A 17,731-nucleotide genomic window follows, 5' to 3' on the forward strand; every position below is an offset into this window, starting at 1 on the left:
TTTTTTAAATGACGTTTTAATGTCATTTTACGTATATACAAATTAAGATCCATGTTTAAATTAAACTGGTTTACTCCTACTGTTGGAGCAAAAGAAAAACTTTTTTGCAGAACATTTTTCTCTACTTGAGACAAGGAAACTTGTGACAAATTAAAAATACCCTTATCTAGAGTTGGAACTAATTTGTGGCTCTTCTTTTGTTTATTTGCATTTTTATTTCCCCTTTTCCCTCTTCTTCTCTGTATCTTTTTCGGACTATTGAAAAAGATTCCCTGTCTCCTCTTCCTCACGGCAAATAACCATGGTTTTTCTGATACCTCTCTAAAAAAGACTGATCCTCATTATTGGAGGAGCCTAATACTTGAAATCTATTTCTCTGTGCTAGCGGTGTATATTTATTAACACCCATCGGCTTCCTCCATACTTTCTCTTTAGGCACTTGTTGCCAACTCTCACTTTCCTGTTTTCTATATGAGGGCGGTCTCCTAGGGGAATCTAAATGTTCTTGATTCCTATTAAATCTCAAATTCATAGGGGTTCTTTCCCAACTTCGATTTATAGAGGGCACCCTAGTATATTCACGATTAACAAAATCCTTTCTTGACGATCTTACATCTTTCCTTGTAAGTGACCAATCCTTCACCTGTCCTTTATCGTAATCTTCCTTATCCCTTTAAAAAAAAATTGTTTTGACTACACAAATTTCTCTCTCCATTTTCTCTACTTTCACTCCAATATATTCAACAAACTCCTTCATATCGGAATCATTATGGGTTTTCTCTAACTCTACTTCCTTTTCAGAAATGTTACTTTCTAGCTCTTTTATCATTATTTTCTTTTCAAGCACAATTATCCTCATTAGTTCCAAAGAACATTTGTGCAAAATCCTTTCCCATTCTTTAATAAATTTATCATTAGTTGTTCCAAAAGTCAGATTTTTTAAAATCCTCAAACCTCTTGGTACCCTTTCACATTTAATATAATTTTCCAAGGACACAATGTCCCACCAAGTTCTAGTTTCTTTTAATACTAATTTTTCTATATTTAGAAAAAGATCTTCATTAGAGACCTCCTGTGGATAATCAATTATAGTATCATCCGAAAACACTTTTGCACTTTCTCGCAATCTATTGGATCTTAAATCAGCAAATTTAGATATAATTGTGGAAATATATGCAGCTACCAACAATGGATAATAGAAATAATTAAAAGTATAGAACAGTCAGTGCGCAATAAATTTTCCAACACGTGGAACCACAAGTCCCAGCACTAGCAGTGTAATTTCCAAGACCGTCCACATGTATCCAATGATTATATTTGGTCTGAGCAGCACTTAGTATCCTTCAGAACGGCGTCTCAATTATGCCAATATCCAAAAGGCAAACAGTGATTTCTAAAAGGAGAATAAAAAGGGGCGCCTCATAGTGCATTAATCAGTTAAAATATATTTATTCCAACATTCTTTACAAGCACTCGGTCATAAATCACGTACCAGAAGCGGCGGTTTCAACCACCGTAGGCATAAGCATTTAACATATAGATAATTAGTGGGTAATACCACAAGCAGTAACCGTCAGCAGTCTCACCACTGTCGTTAGCTCTTTCACGCCAGGCCACATCCCTACGCGTTTCGTCACGATGGACTTCGTCAGAGGGCTGGCCTGGCGTAGCACAACCTTCCAATAAATTGAATATTCTCCACCAATCATCTGACGGCAGTATTAATAAAACCCGGTTATTTGATAGGAAACAGTTAATTCAGTACAAAGATTAAAAGGTGGAGCCTGTGGGAAGTAAGAATAATTTGGATTGTCCATTCGTGACACAATATAATGCAAAGGTTAATGATATCCGTAAAAGCTTGGAAAGACATTGGCATATATTAAAAATGGATGCAGTGTTGGGAAACGTGATAACTGAGAAACCTAATCTGGTGTTTAGGAGAGCTAAGACTTTGAAAAATCACCTTTCACCTAGTGAACTCCCGGTAATTAACGAAAGCACTGTGAATAATAGTATGTTTCTAAGGAGGAATATGGGTTTCTATACGTGTGGTGGTTGTAAGATGTGCAAACATGGGTTAACTGGGGAAAAAACGTTTTCAGACTGCAGTGGTAAAAAGGAATTTCAGGTAAAGGAATTCATTAGTAAAAAATACGTAGGTAAGACAAAGAGTCTTAAAACTACGTATTTTTATTTATTTATTATTTATTTATTTATTTATTAGCAGTTTCTTATATAGCGCAGCATATTCCGTTGCGCTTTACAATTAGAACAACAATTATAGAACAAAACTGGGCAAAGACAGACAGACAGACAGAGGTAGGAAGGCCCTGCTCGCAAGCTTACAATCTATAGGGAAAATTTTAGAACACTATCGAAATATTAAAAATAATTTGGAAAACCATAGTGTTCCTAGACATTTAAAAAAATGCCAGAAAGGTAACCCTGGTACAATGAGGTTTATGGGACTGGAGAATGTTAAGCTGGATAATAGAGGAGGAGATAGGCTTAAATTATTATCCAGACGAGAAATCTTCTGGATAATGACCCTAAATACATTGCACCCAGAGGGTTTAAATGAAGGAATTGAAATCACTGCGTTTTTAAGCTACAAACTTAGGCAATTTTATTCTTGGGAAGATATGAAATTATATTGTTTTTTGATTTAAAAATCAGGTTCTTGTTTTTTAAATGTGTTTTAGTTTCTTGTATTTATTTTTTACTATAAAATGTTTTGAAATGTATCAGTTTGGTTTTATAATTATCAAATGTTTGTATAAGCGCAACAGGATTGCCTTTAGGGACGTGTATATTTAGTCCGTTTTATTGTCGTGAATGTAATCTGTTAATACTGCCGTCAGATGATTGGTGGATATAGTGTGTAGATAGACAGCGGTAAGGTTCGGCACTCAATTGGGTATAGGGTGGTACTTGCTGCGGTGCCCTTTGAGATCAAAGGCAAGATCCAATAAGGTGAAGCAGGAATCAGCGGCACTCTGCAGACTGGGTATCAGGTTAAAATGTCTTTAATGCGGTCCTACGCCGTTTCGGGGACCATGCCCCGTCTTCAGGGACAAATCATACACATATGTGTATAGATAGATATATAGATATAGATAGATATATTTATATATATACATACATACATACATACATATATACATACAGACACACTAGTTTTACGGACCCAGCATATACTGGGTCACCTCAGTCCCCACCCCCGTGCTTGGCCCCACCCAGTTCTGGAACCACCACCCCCCATGCAAATCCTGCGTTTGCCACTGTAGTTTAACAACCAGGACCGGCTCAAAGAGCCCGGGGCTGGTTATGCTTAGGAAGGGGGACACCACACTATTTTGTTGTTGTCATTTTTAACTATTTCAATACTGTACACAATGTATCCCTGCATGGCTCTCACAGATCCCGATGGGCTTCATTGTGTTATGTCCGGCAGTGTTTTACTAATCTTTCCTGTAAAACACTGCCCGACAATACAAATTACATCGACATCGGTGAGTGCAAATTGAAAAAAACACGGTAGTTTAGTAAATTACTGTGTTTTTTCTCAAAAAATTGCAATCGGAAACAGTCAATGTCAGCGGAGATTGATCTCTGCTAAAATCGGCACAATCACGAATCTTAGTAAATATAGCCCACTGTGTTATGCACTTAGTGTAGCATTCTTCATCCAGACCAGCCCACACATCAGTATAGTTGTTATATGTAAAGGAAACTGACTGGGGAATAAGCACTTCTGGTTCACTGGGAGTAAGGCACTACGTGGCCTATTCATTATGCTAATGATTGGGGGCAGGGTGGCCCCCAGTAATTAAGTTATTAATTTGCAGGGGTGTGCCAGAGTAATTCAACATTTCTCCGGCGCAGCTCCGTAAATCAGCTGTTATACTTAGCACTACTGAGTCTGACCTCGACAGTGATACTGCGTATGCATGACCATGAGTTCACGCATGCTCGACCTCTGGCTAGAACAGGGGTGGTCAACCAGTCAAAGGCAAAGAGCCAGAAAAGATCTGTAGTAAGTGAAAGAGCCATTATCATGCGCGCACAAAAATGGGGGCATGGTCTAGTTGTCACAAAGCCACGCCCCATTTTTGTGCACACACCTTTCAGTATGACGTGTGTAGTAGGAGTATGACCTTGAGTCACAACCCCGTTTTTAATCACGTTATACAATGCCACATACATACAATCCCCCAGTATAGTGCCACAAACATACAATCCCCCAGAACAGTGCCACATACAAATAATGCCCCAGTACAGTGCCACATTCAAATAATGCCCCCAATAATGCTCACCACTGCTGTCGCTGGGCTGGCCTGGGTTGCTGGTCTTTGCGGCTGCTGCGGGCTGGTCTGGGCGGCTACAGCTGTCTCCGGCCTCTGAGCCTGAGGGGAGGAGAGCGCACGTCTCCCCTGCCCCTCAGCAAGTATCTTGCGCATATTAATTATGGCGCAGGCCTTTGAGCCAATCAGAGCTCGCGGTCCGGCAGCCAATCAGGGGTCGCCGGCTCCTTAGAAATTCTGCTTCTACATTCGGGAGCAGTGTGCCGGGCAGCGGGAGGTGGGAGCAGGGAGCTGAGCCGCATGTGTTGGGAGAAAGAGCTGCATGCGGCTCCGCTGGGCTAGAAGGAGCCAGGCAGTGGCGGAGGGATCCGAATGGAGCTGGGTGCGAAAGTAAACGCCATCTGAAGACGGTAAATGTTCCCACAGTCAATCTCCACAAATATTGTATTTTCAGAGCCTGATGAATTTATGCCTCCACGCAGTGAATGGGGACAGCAGACCAGATTGGGAGTGAAAGGTAAGCAGGGGATATCTGTGATGATGAATAGACCCCAAAGTTGTAAAACAGCAAACTAATGCTAGAGGACAGGTATTTTTTAAAGAATAACTCCACTGAAACTAAAATACTTAGGTGGAACAGGCCCAGTGACAGTGGGGGGGTCTAAGGGCACAGCTGTACGGGGACCCGTTGTTCTAGGGGGCCCTGGCAGGGCCCACAGATAAATCAAGCTCTGTCACACTGCTGCATGTTCAGCAGAGCGCAAGCAGGTATGGTGGTCTATCTAAAAGAAGCTGTTGGATATCATTATTGTACCGGACGGCCACCACCAGTGCAACGAACCTTTAAATGGCAGCAGAGAAGCCACATCAGGCAGCAGAAAACATAGAAGGTAAGTGTTGGAGCTGGGGGGGACACTGTGCAGCTGGCTAAAGGGGTTCTTTAGGGGTTACCTCAGAAGGTAGTTGGAGGGACGCTATGGGGGCTAGGGCTGGATGGATGCTGTGGGGGGTTGGAGCTGGAGGGATGTTGTGGGGACTGGGGCTGGAGAGAAAGAAGGCAGCTGGAGGGGCACTGTGGGGGCTAGTGCTGGATGGACACGGAGGCTATGGCTAGTGGGGTTGGCTGTTGTTTACGCTGTGAGGACTGGCTGCAGGGGCACTGTGGGGCTGGCTGGATGAACACTGTGGAGGCTAGGGCTTGAGAGACAGAAGGCAGCTGAAGAGACACTGTGGGGGCTGGCTAGAGAGACAGCTGGGCTGGTTGGATGGATGCTGTGGGGGCCCGGGGATGGGTGTACCGGGCCACAAGATTTTTGTTGCCGGACCGGAGGTGATGTTAATTACATACATTACTTTGCCTTCCATGTACATGGCTCCACACTGCACTGAACTGTCCCCACTTACTTGTATGTATAGTTTACATAGCACCTTACACGTTATAGTCAAGTGAAAAGGTGTATATTATAAAGGAACTTCACAATAAGAAATAATTGTGTGTTCCCTGCCCTGAAGAACTCATTATGTTAATAGTTTCTTGGAAAACATTCTGTACTTACACAGTATGTTGAATTAGAATTGTAATTTTGAAAACAAATGCACTCAGATGTATCAAAGGGTTCAGTATGAATTACCGGCGACCAGGATGCCTGCCATCAGTATACCAATAGCGGCATCCCAGCCCCCAGTATGCTGACAGCGGGCTGCACTCGCCACAGGTTATATTCTCCCTCTATGGGTGTCGTGGACACACACAGAGGGAGAATAGCCTGTGGTGCCGGAATACAGGATTTCACAGCTAGTCAGGGTTCCGGCGTCTGCATTTTAACAGCTTCCCGTATCAAAGCTTGGAGTGATAAGTACTGCTGTAAAATGACAGGAGCCGATTGACTGGTACTTTATTTCTCTCCACTTTATCTCCACTATATCTCCCTCCAATCTTTGCTAAGTAAGTGAGATGACACCCTTCAGCTGGAATTTAAAGGTTGTGATGGAACTTGAATCTTAACTGAAAGAGCTTTCTGAAAGCTCGGTCAGTGAAAAGGTGCAAAGATGAGGCAGATCTGAGAAGTGAGCAGCCAAGTTTATATGCAGAAATAAATAAAGCGGTTAATTCAGACCTGATCACTGCTGTGCATTTTCGCACAGCGGGTGATCAGGTATGAAATGCGCATGCGTATGCACCACAATGCGCAGGCGTGATGGACCGCTGCAACAGGGATCACCGGGCAGCGACGGGATGGTGGGAAAATTCCAAACGCACCGACGATTGCAAGGAGATTGACAGGAAGAGGCCGTTTGTGGGTGGCAACTGACCGTTTTATAGGAGTGTCTGGGAAAACGCAGAAGGGACCCGGCGTTTGGAGGGAGGGTTTCTGACGTCAGCTTCGGCCCCGATCATCGCATTGGAAGAGTAAGTCTTGGGCTGCACAGAGACTGCACAAAATGAGTTTGTGCAGCTCTGCTACACATCCGAATGCACGCAAATTCCCCCTCCCCCTGTAGGTGGCGACTACCTGATCGCATGAAAATTCCCCCTCCCCCTGTAGGTGGCGACTACCTGATCGCAGGGATGCAAAAAAGAAAGTTGTGGATCTGCACCAGCTTAAAAAATAAGGATTTTAAATAAATTAAAAAATATATATGCAGAGACCAAAATGCTGACTATTATAGTAAATCCTAAATAGTACTAGGTTTTGGCGGTGCTCCCATGGATTTTGTAGTTAACCTACAGGAAAAAACAAAAGAAAGACAAAATAACCTTGTGTGGAAGCACTCTTGTATTGGATATAATAATAATGAAGGATAAATGATGAGGGGAAGGACCCGTTTGAGTCCTTCCACTGTGGTGTGTTATTAAAACTTAACTTTTAATGTTTAGACTATGAATGGAGTCACACTAGGTGAATAAAAATGGTGTAAAAATCTTAATTGCCGTTGTACCAAATACGGTTCAAGATGTGGCAGGTGAAAATATTATTGTTATTCTTGGATATTTGTTTGAAAATCACAATATCCACATGGTCACAGAAAGGATCGGACTGTATAGCAAGCTTCTCCTGATCAGGTTGAGAAACTATTTGTCTGAAAGTTCAGAGAATGAGATAGAGATGGTGTGAAAATCTCCTGAAGAAAAAATGGCCCACAGCACCTAGTATTCCCTGGAGGTCTCCCATCCACGTACTGACCAGGCCATACCTGCTTAGCTTCCAAGATCGGACGTATTCAGGATAGTATGGCCGTGGGCCGATTAAATCAGGAAATGGGAGGGAATTACTTCTACTTTCTGTACTGAATGGGGACAGGGCTTGTGTAGCAAGCTTCTCCTGATCAGGTTGAGAAACTAATTATCTCAAAAGTTCAGAGAATGAGATAGGAATGGTGTGAAGATCTCCTGAAGAAAATGGCCCACAGCACCTAGTATTCCCTGGAGGTCTCTCATCCACGTACTGACCAGGCCATACCTGCTTAGCTTCCAAGATCGGACGTGATCGGGCGCATTCAGGATAGTATGGCCATGGGCCGATTAAATCATGAAATGGGAGGGAAACACTTCTACTTTCTGTACTGAATAGGGACAGGGCTTGTAGGGCCCGGTCACTAATGTCCAGATGAGAGAGTGTGTGTGTGGGGGGGGGGTACTTCTACTGTCTGTTGTGATGGTGATTTGGTCTGGGTACAAGCACAATGTCTGTGTCCAGGGCCACCATCAACCAGATGAGAGAGTACAGGAGGAGAGACAAAAGTTGAAACAATTCAAAATCACTGAATGTGCTGTTTAACTGATAGGCTATTAATCAGGAGGATAGTCCTATACTGAAGTTGTCAGAAAGGAAATCAAATCAAAAAAGTATCAATATGGATGATCGTGCAACAGAGTAACCTATTAAATGAACATGAAAATTTGCAACTGAGATGAATATGACATTCTGGTATATTCTCCTGCTATAAATAGCCCATAGTATGCTGCATAAGTTGGATGGGGGGTAACAAAAATGTTGTGTCCCAATATCGTAAATATAAGCTTGCAATATAATTCCTGGATGATCCTGCAACAGAGTAACCTATTAAATGAACATGAAGATTTGCAGCTGAGATGAATATGGCATTCTGGTATATTCTCTTGCTATAAATAGCCCGTAGTATGCTGCATAAATTGGATGGGAGTAACAAAAGATTATTATGTCCCAATGTTGTAAATATAAGCTTGCAATACAGTTCCTAATTATCCATTGATTAGGTACATTCCTAAATGTAATTGCGGAGCAGGCACTGAGGTTGTTGGACCCACTATAGGGGTCTATGGCGCTACGTCTGGCCAGACAAAATGTGTAAAGTTATCACTTCCAATGATGTGGGTGTCCCGACGGCCGGTAGCTGTAACCTTGTTGTGGGATCGTGACCATGCTCTGTATTCTGTGACCGCGCGGCCGCCCGTTCCGGAGAGGGCGATGCCGCGATGACGTCACTGGATGGGCGTCAGATTCCGACGTACGTTTCACCTGTGAGCTAGGCTTGTTCACGGAAGCCCCCTCATCATTTATCCTTCATTATTATTATATCCAATACAAGAGTGCTTCCACACAAGGTTATTTTGTCTTTCTCTTGTTTTTTCATGCAAAAAATGAACCCTAGCAATTAGGTCTGAATTAGCCCCAAAGTTATAAATGAAAAGGTGTTTTCATGAAATGTGGAAGAGCGAAAAGTAGCATGATCATGTGATTGAATGTGATGACACAATGGAAACCAAAAACAGCACAATAAAACCATGGTAGTTAAAATAAATATAAAAAATGTCACCTTACACCTTCAAACAATTCATTAATGAAATAAATATATTGACATTAGGCGCTGTGAGCACTCTTTTCTCTCCTACTTCTGCTGTGCTAAACTTAAAAAAAAAAAATATCTTTAAAACCAGATTCCGTTTACACAAGCATTTTATTACTGTCCCTAGTTTCTAAATTAGGAAATACAAACCAAATGCTTTGCCCTCATTTCTGTACACTATTAATACTTTATTTTGTACCATCTGTCCTATTGTGTGAAAAGTGCTATATAAATATTATTATTATTATTATTATTATTATCATCATCATTATTATTAATATTGTGGTGGTGGTGGTGGTGGTGGTGGTGGTGGTGGTGATGATGATTATTATATTATTATTATTATTATTATTATCCGTATCCAATTGCAATAGTTACTTAGTGCCACAGCATTAAGTAAACCGTACATTTCAAGGAAATTCAGCTGCATTTGATTTCAGCTTTATACACACACACACACACACACACACACACACACACACACACACACACACACACACACTGAGTATCCCATATCCAAATATTCCAAAATACGGAATATTTCGAAATACAGCATTTTTTGAGTAGGACTGAGATAGTGAAACATTTGTATTCTGATAGTTCATTGTACACAAACTTTGTTTACTACACACAGTTATCAAAAATATTGTATTTAATGACCTTCAGGCTGTGTGTATAAGGTGTATATGAAACATAAATGCATTCTGTGCTTAGACTTAGGTCCCATCACCATGATATCTCATTATGATATGCAATTATCCCAAAATACGGATTAATCCGATATCCAAAATACTTCTGGTTCCAAGCATTTTGGATATGGGATATTCAACCTGTATATTATATTATATTATATTACATTATATTATATTATAATATATATATAAACAACTAGTATCATGGAATTTGAGTGTAGAAAACAAGTTCAAATCGCTGAACCGCAATGGTATCCTGTAGTAGACCTGTCTATAATTATAACAGTTGGTATTATGCAATGTAGATCGTACACTATAACTATTAAACTGTAGCGGCAGTTACTTAGTATCTAAAATGAGATCTACAATTCTAAAAAAGTTTGTTTAACATTGTGAAACGCATAATTACAGGCAGCATGTTCCAGCTATTTAACTACAATTATATGAGGACACTGATCATTAGCAGATTGGTGACTATACTACTATGAAAAAATTAACCTGGAGAATTCCAGGAACTGACAATGTCAAACAATTCCTAATATCAAACAATAGATACCAAGTACAGTACCATATTGAAACCATCCAATATTATGCAGTATGTTCACATTGCAAAGAATGACAGAGGGGCTTATGTGATGAGATAGAGGTCAATAATACGTGGAATTAACCAGATAAGCATAATATATCAGACATTCGCTCTCTTCACAATATATAATCCTTTAATACAGATAACTCCAAATTAAACTCACTCTATTTATACTCCAATAATATATATATTTTTTCAATACAATAGTCTCCATTCAAGACACAGGATACCAATGCTATATGACAAGAATGCCCATAATAAATATATTGTATATATAAACCTGTGGTATGGGTTAAGGATGCATATTTAGTAGATTTAAATCTATGAAAAGTAGATCAATAATAATACAAAGGTCACAACAGTTCCACATATACATACACACACCATTCAGATTAACAGGAAAGCCACTATCATCATGGTAATTATACATTTTTTTTGTCATTTTGATGTCCAAGTTGTCAAATCACTTTTCTTTTTTATCTATAAGGAATTTTTACATTTGCTTAATTCATATTCACTAATACCCCTTTTCCACTATCACTAAAACCTGGGTTATTAGCGTGATAACCCAGGTCACGGCTAAATTGAAAAGGGTTAATCCGGGTCCACTGACCCAGGAATCCAACACGGCTATTTTGCAGGATTGGTACCGAGAAGAACCTGGATTAAGGGGCAGTGTAAATGGGTAAGGCGGTTCATCCGCCTCAGCTCCCGTTTACAGCATGGGAAGGACGAAGATGCTCCTGGCTGCTTTTTACAGTGATGACACTATCAGGGGGCGGGGTGAGTGATGTCAGGGGGCGGAGCCAGAGTCTCACTGCAGCTAAGGCTCTGAGAGGCTACTGCACCCAAGTGCAGTACAAATGGCTCTGACCTGGGAATAATCCAGGTCGGAGACGCGGTGGAAAGTGGCCAGTACAGGGTCTGACCCGGTTTAGAACTGTGTTCCAAATCTCGGGTCAAACCCGGGACTTAAGTGGAAAAGAGGTATAAGTGTAGGTTTTCTATTTTGCTACTGAGGATTTTTTCTCACCCCTGTGCTGAACTGATTTTTCATTGTTTGTGCTTGTCACATCCCAACACCATAGTGACTCCCCCCGTTAAAATGAGAGTATCCACATCTTTCTATGCTGTATGGTTGTACAGATTTAAAGTCCCACCTCTGCCTTTCTTTCTTTCATTCATTGTTTTCTTTGTGTGCGATGATGTCACTTCCCAATCCGTACTGGCATTTGCAGGAGTTCCCACCAGCTGTCTGGACCTATAGGGACAAGTAATTTTGTCTTCTGGACCTCTCTTCCCCCAACTTGGTTGCTATGGAGTATGAGTTACTGCATTGTTATCTTATTCTTGCAAGTAATTGGGCATTTTTGTAAGAACAATTTCTGTTAAAAATTGTATACTGTACATAGCCAGATTAGAAAGTTTCAAATCTAGAAAGTCAGTTAGGTGTTCAAGAGTCTTTATGGCACAGGTTAAATGACGGTGTGTCTTAGAGGAGCATTCTGCCAGTGCAGTAACTAGACATTTTAGCGCTGTGTGCAAGAAACGGCATTGGTGCCCCAACCCCCCCTTATGCACAATAGGGGCACTGCACACCGTAGGCGCACATAAAAAATATAGGGGTGTGGCTTCATGGGGAAGGAGTGTGGCCACAAAATAATACCAATTAAAATTACGCCGCACAGTAGCGCCACTACACCAGGTAGAGCCCCCTTTTTACACGTTACGGAAGACAGCGTCCCCTTTTTACACATTTTGACAGGCAGAGTCCACCTTTTACACATTACGGCAGACAGCATCCCCCTTTTTACACATTACTGCAGACAGTCCCCTTTTTACACATTACAGCGGACAGAGTCCCCTTTTTACACATTACGGCGGACAGCATCCCCTTTTTACACATTACAGCAGACAGTGTCACCTTTTTACACATTACGGCAGACTGTCACCTTTTTACACATTACGGCATACAGAGTCCCCTTTTCTCTGACGTCCTAGTGGATGCTGGGAACTCCGTAAGGACCATGGGGAATAGACAGGCTCCGCAGGAGACTGGGCACTCTAAAAGAAACATTAGGTACTATCTGGTGTGCACTGGCTCCTCCCACTATGACCCTCCTCCAGACCTCAGTTAGATTTCTGTGCCCGGCCGAGCTGGATGCACACTAGGGGCTCTCCTGAGCTCCTAGAAAGAAAGTTTATTTCTCTAACGTCCTAGTGGATGCTGGGGACTCCGTCAGGACCATGGGGATTAGCGGCTCCGCAGGAGACAGGGCACAAAAATAAAGCTTTAGGATCAGGTGGTGTGCACTGGCTCCTCCCCCCATGACCCTCCTCCAAGCCTCAGTTAGGTTTTTGTGCCCGTCCGAGCAGGGTGCAATCTAGGTGGCTCTCCTAAAGAGCTGCTTAGAAAAAGTTTTTAGGTTTTTTATTTTCAGTAAGTCCTGCTGGCAACAGGCTCACTGCATCGAGGGACTTAGGGGAGAGAAGTCAACTCACCTGCGTGCAGGATGGATTGGCTTCTTAGGCTACTGGACACCATTAGCTCCAGAGGGATCGAACACAGGCCCAGCCATGGAGTCCGGTCCCGGAGCCGCGCCGCCGACCCCCCTTGCAGATGCCGAAGATGGAAGAGGTCCAGAAGCAGGCGGCAGAAGACTTTTCAGTCTTCCTGAGGTAGCGCACAGCACTGCAGCTGTGCGCCATTGTTGTCAGCACACTTCACACAGCGGTCACGGAGGGTGCAGGGCGCTGGGGGGGCGCCCTGGGCAGCAATGTATAATACCTTTTTTTTTTTTTTTAAATCATTAGTTTTTATTGAAAGAGATAAGCAATTTTTATGGGGTACAGAATAAAGAGAGGTAAAAGAAAAAACATGGGGGGGTAATACAACAATACAGTGCATTGCAAGGATATGAACAAAAGGTATATAGATGGGGGAGGAGGGGGGGGGGGGGGTAGGAGTCCAGACTAGGGTCAGGGGAGTAGTACATCGGGGCTCAGTAAGAATAATACATCAGAGAAAGGGGAGACACGTAGGGAATCTATACATTGCGGTGTGATAGAAATGGCCTAACCTTGTTGGGCAGTATTTATTGGTACTCGTTAGGGGAAGATAGCGGGAGAGATTTCTAGCTGGGGGGCCCCCTTTGTCGAGGGAATGGAGGGGTGATTGCCTAGGTATTGGGAGGTATAATAGGAGGGGGGGTGTGGTTTGGGTCAGGCTGTATTTGTTTGCGGGGTCGGACTGGGTGAGGGAGTGGTGGGGTTATGAAAATATTGGGACCCTTCCGGCGAAGAGACAAAGCTTTGCCACATTGACCATCTCGCTTTGAGGGAAGAGTATTTAAGAGAGGAGGAGGCGAATTCCGTTTCCATAAGGAAATGGTGATTTATCTTATGAATAGCTCTTACCAGGATAGGGGGAGTGGATTGTTTCCACATTTGGGCTAGGTTTGCTCGTGCGGCTATCAGAATGTGGCCCAGGACATATCTGGCATCTGGGGTTATTGATGAGGGGACAACTTGCAGTAACGCTAGAGTTGGGTCTGGTGCCAGGTGGATGGACAGAACTTTATTTATTAGCTCAAAAACATCCAGCCAGTATTTAGTGATCTTTGGGCACGACCAGAATATGTGGAAGATGTGACCCACTGAGCCGCAGAGTCTCCAGCACTTATTGCTGTGAGATGGCCAGAATTTGTGGATTCGTTCTGGGGTTTGGTAAATTCTGTTCACCAGTTTTATATGCATTTCAGTGTGGTTTAAGCACTGGGACATAGAGTACGAGATTAAGAAAACTTGGCGCCAGTCATTGGGGGATAGGGTTTTGCCCAAGTCCTGTTCCCATTTCTTTTGGGCATTTGATTTGGGGGGGGAGGTAGGAGTTAGCCGAAGTTTATACCAGTATGAGATGTCGCCTTTGGATTCTGGTAGGGAAAGGCGAGAAAATAGGGTATGTGAGCTTATGTGGGGCGCTGGGTAGGCAGGAGGAATCGTCTTCCACCAGTGCGCTACTTGCATATAATGGAAGAGTTCTGAAGCTGGGAGTGAGTATTGTGACTGGAGAGTTAAGAAGGGTTTTAAGTAGAGTCCGTCGAGTAAGTCGCCTAGGAATGATATTCCTGCGCGTTTCCATTTGGATAGATTGAGGTGCGGGATCATTTGTGCTAGTGTAGTGATGGATATTTGGGGGAAAAGGGAGATGGTGGATGTTAGAGAGGCTAATAGGGAGTCCCATGCTTGCAGGGCGGCTTGCGTGGAGGGGAGGAGGGACGGTTGGGTGGGTCGGAGCGACTTTGGGATGCGGAAAAGGTCAGCTAATGGAATTGGATTCGACCTTATTTGTTCCAGCTCCCTCCAGCCAGTGTGCAAACAGGTTGTGAAATAATATTTAATGGGGGCTAAAAGGGAAGCTTCCTGGTAAAGTGGAATATTAGGTATGTTGAGACCTCCTAGCGCTCTTGGCAGGGTCATTCTTGAAAGAGCCATTAAGGGTGGTTTTGAGGACCAGATATATTTAGACATAATAGAGGAGCAGGTTTGAATGGCTTTCTTTGGGAAAGGATATGGTATTGTGCGGAAGAGGTACATGAGTTTAGGCAGTAAGGACATTTTAAATGCCGCCATCCGTCCCAGCCAAGAGACCTCGTAGGAAGACCATGCTTTCGTAAGTGCTTCTAATGACTCAATCAAGGGGGTTAAGTTGACAGAGAAGACGTCTGCAGTGGAGATAGGGATATTGATACCTAGATATTTTATCGTGCTAGTTCGCCAGTTGTATGGAAAGGAGGCTCGGAGTGCTGGGATGGAATGTGATAGGTTGAGGGGAAGGGCGTCTGTTTTGGTTGTATTTAATTTATAGTAAGATGCGAGGCTGTAGGCATCTAGAACAGAGTGCAGGACTGGGAGGGTTGTAGAAGGGTTAGAAATAAAGAGGAGGACATCATCTGCGAAGAGGCTCAGTTTGTGTAGGGATGCGCCAAATCGAATCGGAGGTATGTGGGGATTGTCTCTTATTTTAGTTGCCAGGGGTTCGATTGATAGGACAAAGATAAGGGGGGATAAGGGGCAGCCTTGCCTGGTGCCATTCGTGATGGGGAAAGGGTCGGATAAGAAGCCCCCGTTATACACCCGGGCCGTAGGAGAGCTGTATAGTGCTAGGATAGAGGATAGGATACGGTCTTTGAATCCGAATCTAAGGAGGGTTTGGCGCATGTACATCCAATTTAATCTGTCAAAAGCCTTCTCTGCGTCTAACGATAGCAAAAGAAGGCCTTGATCTCCAGCTAGGGAATCTATCAAGTTAAAGACCCGGCGTGTGTTGTCAGACGGTTGTCTCCCAGGGACGAATCCAGTCTGATCCTGGTGTATCAGGGAGGGGAGGAACTTGTTGATACGTGTGGCAATCATTTTAGCATATAATTTGATATCGCAGTTTAGGAGCGCTATTGGTCGGTAGTTATGTACAAAGGCGGGGTCTTTTCCGGGTTTAGGAATTGTAACAATACGCGCTTCTAAGAGTTCTGGGGGGAGGGAGCCGTGTTCTGAGAATGTGTTATATAGCGTAGTCAGGAGGGGTGAGAGGGCGACACGGAAAGTAGAATAGAAATCAGAAATAAAGCCGTCTGGGCCGGGAGCTTTATTCTTGGGTGTGGATTTAATTGCTGCTAAAATTTCGTCTTCGGACCATGCGGAATTCAGAGAGGCCAGCTGGTCTGTGTGAGGGTTGGGAGGGAAAGACCATCTAGAAAGGAAGAAATGGACGGAGGGGTGGGTTGGGGGGTGGAAGGGTCAGTTGCTAGGTTATATAGTTTGGCGTAATAGTTGGCGAATTGGTTCGTAATATCTTTGGGGTTCAGGATTTTTTGCTTGGTGGGAGAATAGATGCATTTAATTTTATTCCTAGCTTGTTGGACACGGAGTTTGCGTGCTAGCATTTTGCCTGCTTTGTTGCCTAGTAGATAAAATTTGTGGCGCATTCTATTCAGAGCCGCTTGGGTGCGAGCGAGGAGCAACTTTTGTAGCTGGGCTCGGACTTTGGAGATCTCGATTTTAAGTGTTTTGGAGGGGAGGGCCCTATTCTTGGTCTCGAGGTCTAGCAGGTCGTTTTCCAGTGTCTTTTGCTTTTGTTGGGCTTGTTTTTTGAGAGTGGCGCCGGCTTGAATGGCGGCACCTCGGGTAACAGCTTTAAAAGCACACCAATGGGTGATAGGGGAGGTATCTTGGGGGGAATTTGTGGCTAAGTAGGAGTCAATGGAGTCAGAGATTATTTTTTTTGACAGAGGATTATTCAGAAGATAGGGATATAGGCGCCATTGCCGGAAAGGGTTATAGGTACCTTGAAGGTTCCACTTCCAGAGAACTGGGGCGTGGTCCGACCATGTGATTGGCAGGATATCTATATTTTTAGTTCTCTGGAGGGACCATTTATCGCAGAGAATCATGTCGATTCTGGAGTAAGAATTATGGACAAGGGAATGGAATGTGTAATCTCGTCCTGAGGGGTTTTGTGTCCTCCAGACATCGTATAGGTCGAATTCTGCAAGCAAGTTACGGAAGGCAAGGGATGGGCCAGAGGTGGAGGATGGGACAGAGTGGGGGGAGTGACGGGACTTGTCCATATTAGGGTCTAAGACAAGATTATAGTCACCCAAAACTACCAAAGAGCCCTTTTGTGCATTCCGTATAGTGAGGAATAATTTTCTCAGAAAGGGGACCTGGTTAGAGTTAGGTGCGTATAAGGATACCAGAGTAACCGGCTTGTCATCCAGGAGGCCTGTGAGGATAATGTACCGGCCATTTTTGTCTGAAATTTGAGAATGTAGGGAAAAGGAGACATTTTTGTTGAAAAGGATGGCCACACCATTTCTTTTGGAAGGGCCATTGGCAAAGAAACCCACTGGGAAATGGCTGTTCTTAAAGAGGGGGGGGTTGTTAGAAGAGAAGTGGGTTTCTTGTAGTGCTACTACATCTGCTTTTTGCTGGTGGAAGAAGGAGAGGGCTAGCCTACGCTTATTTGGAGAGTTCAGTCCTTTGACATTAAGAGATATGAGGTTCAGCATTGGTGATCTAGGTTAGGTGTGATAAAGGGAGGTCTCTGATGATCTGTTGGGGCGTATCTGTATCGAGTACTGATAGGCAGTGGAAGGCAGGAGCATGGGCCGAGTCTGGAGCTCGCGAAGAGGGAGGGGATGTGGGGAAGATAGGGATCAGGTTTAAAATGAGTGAGGAGGAGGTAAACAACAAAAAGAAAAGGTCCGGTATATTGGACCTGCATGACTACTGCAGGGGAAGGGGAAAACATTCGGGGGTTT

At 43.4% G+C, this 17,731-nt stretch overlaps 1 pseudogene; it reads right to left on the minus strand.

Moving 5' to 3' along the window:
* Positions 1-7,709: 7,709 nt before the first annotated feature.
* LOC134895991 (5S ribosomal RNA) lies at positions 7,710-7,827 on the minus strand (annotated as a pseudogene).
* Positions 7,828-17,731: the final 9,904 nt, after the last annotated feature.

Source organism: Pseudophryne corroboree, chromosome 3 (genome assembly GCF_028390025.1).
Source record: "Pseudophryne corroboree isolate aPseCor3 chromosome 3, aPseCor3.hap2, whole genome shotgun sequence".
Lineage (NCBI taxonomy): Eukaryota > Metazoa > Chordata > Amphibia > Anura > Myobatrachidae > Pseudophryne > Pseudophryne corroboree.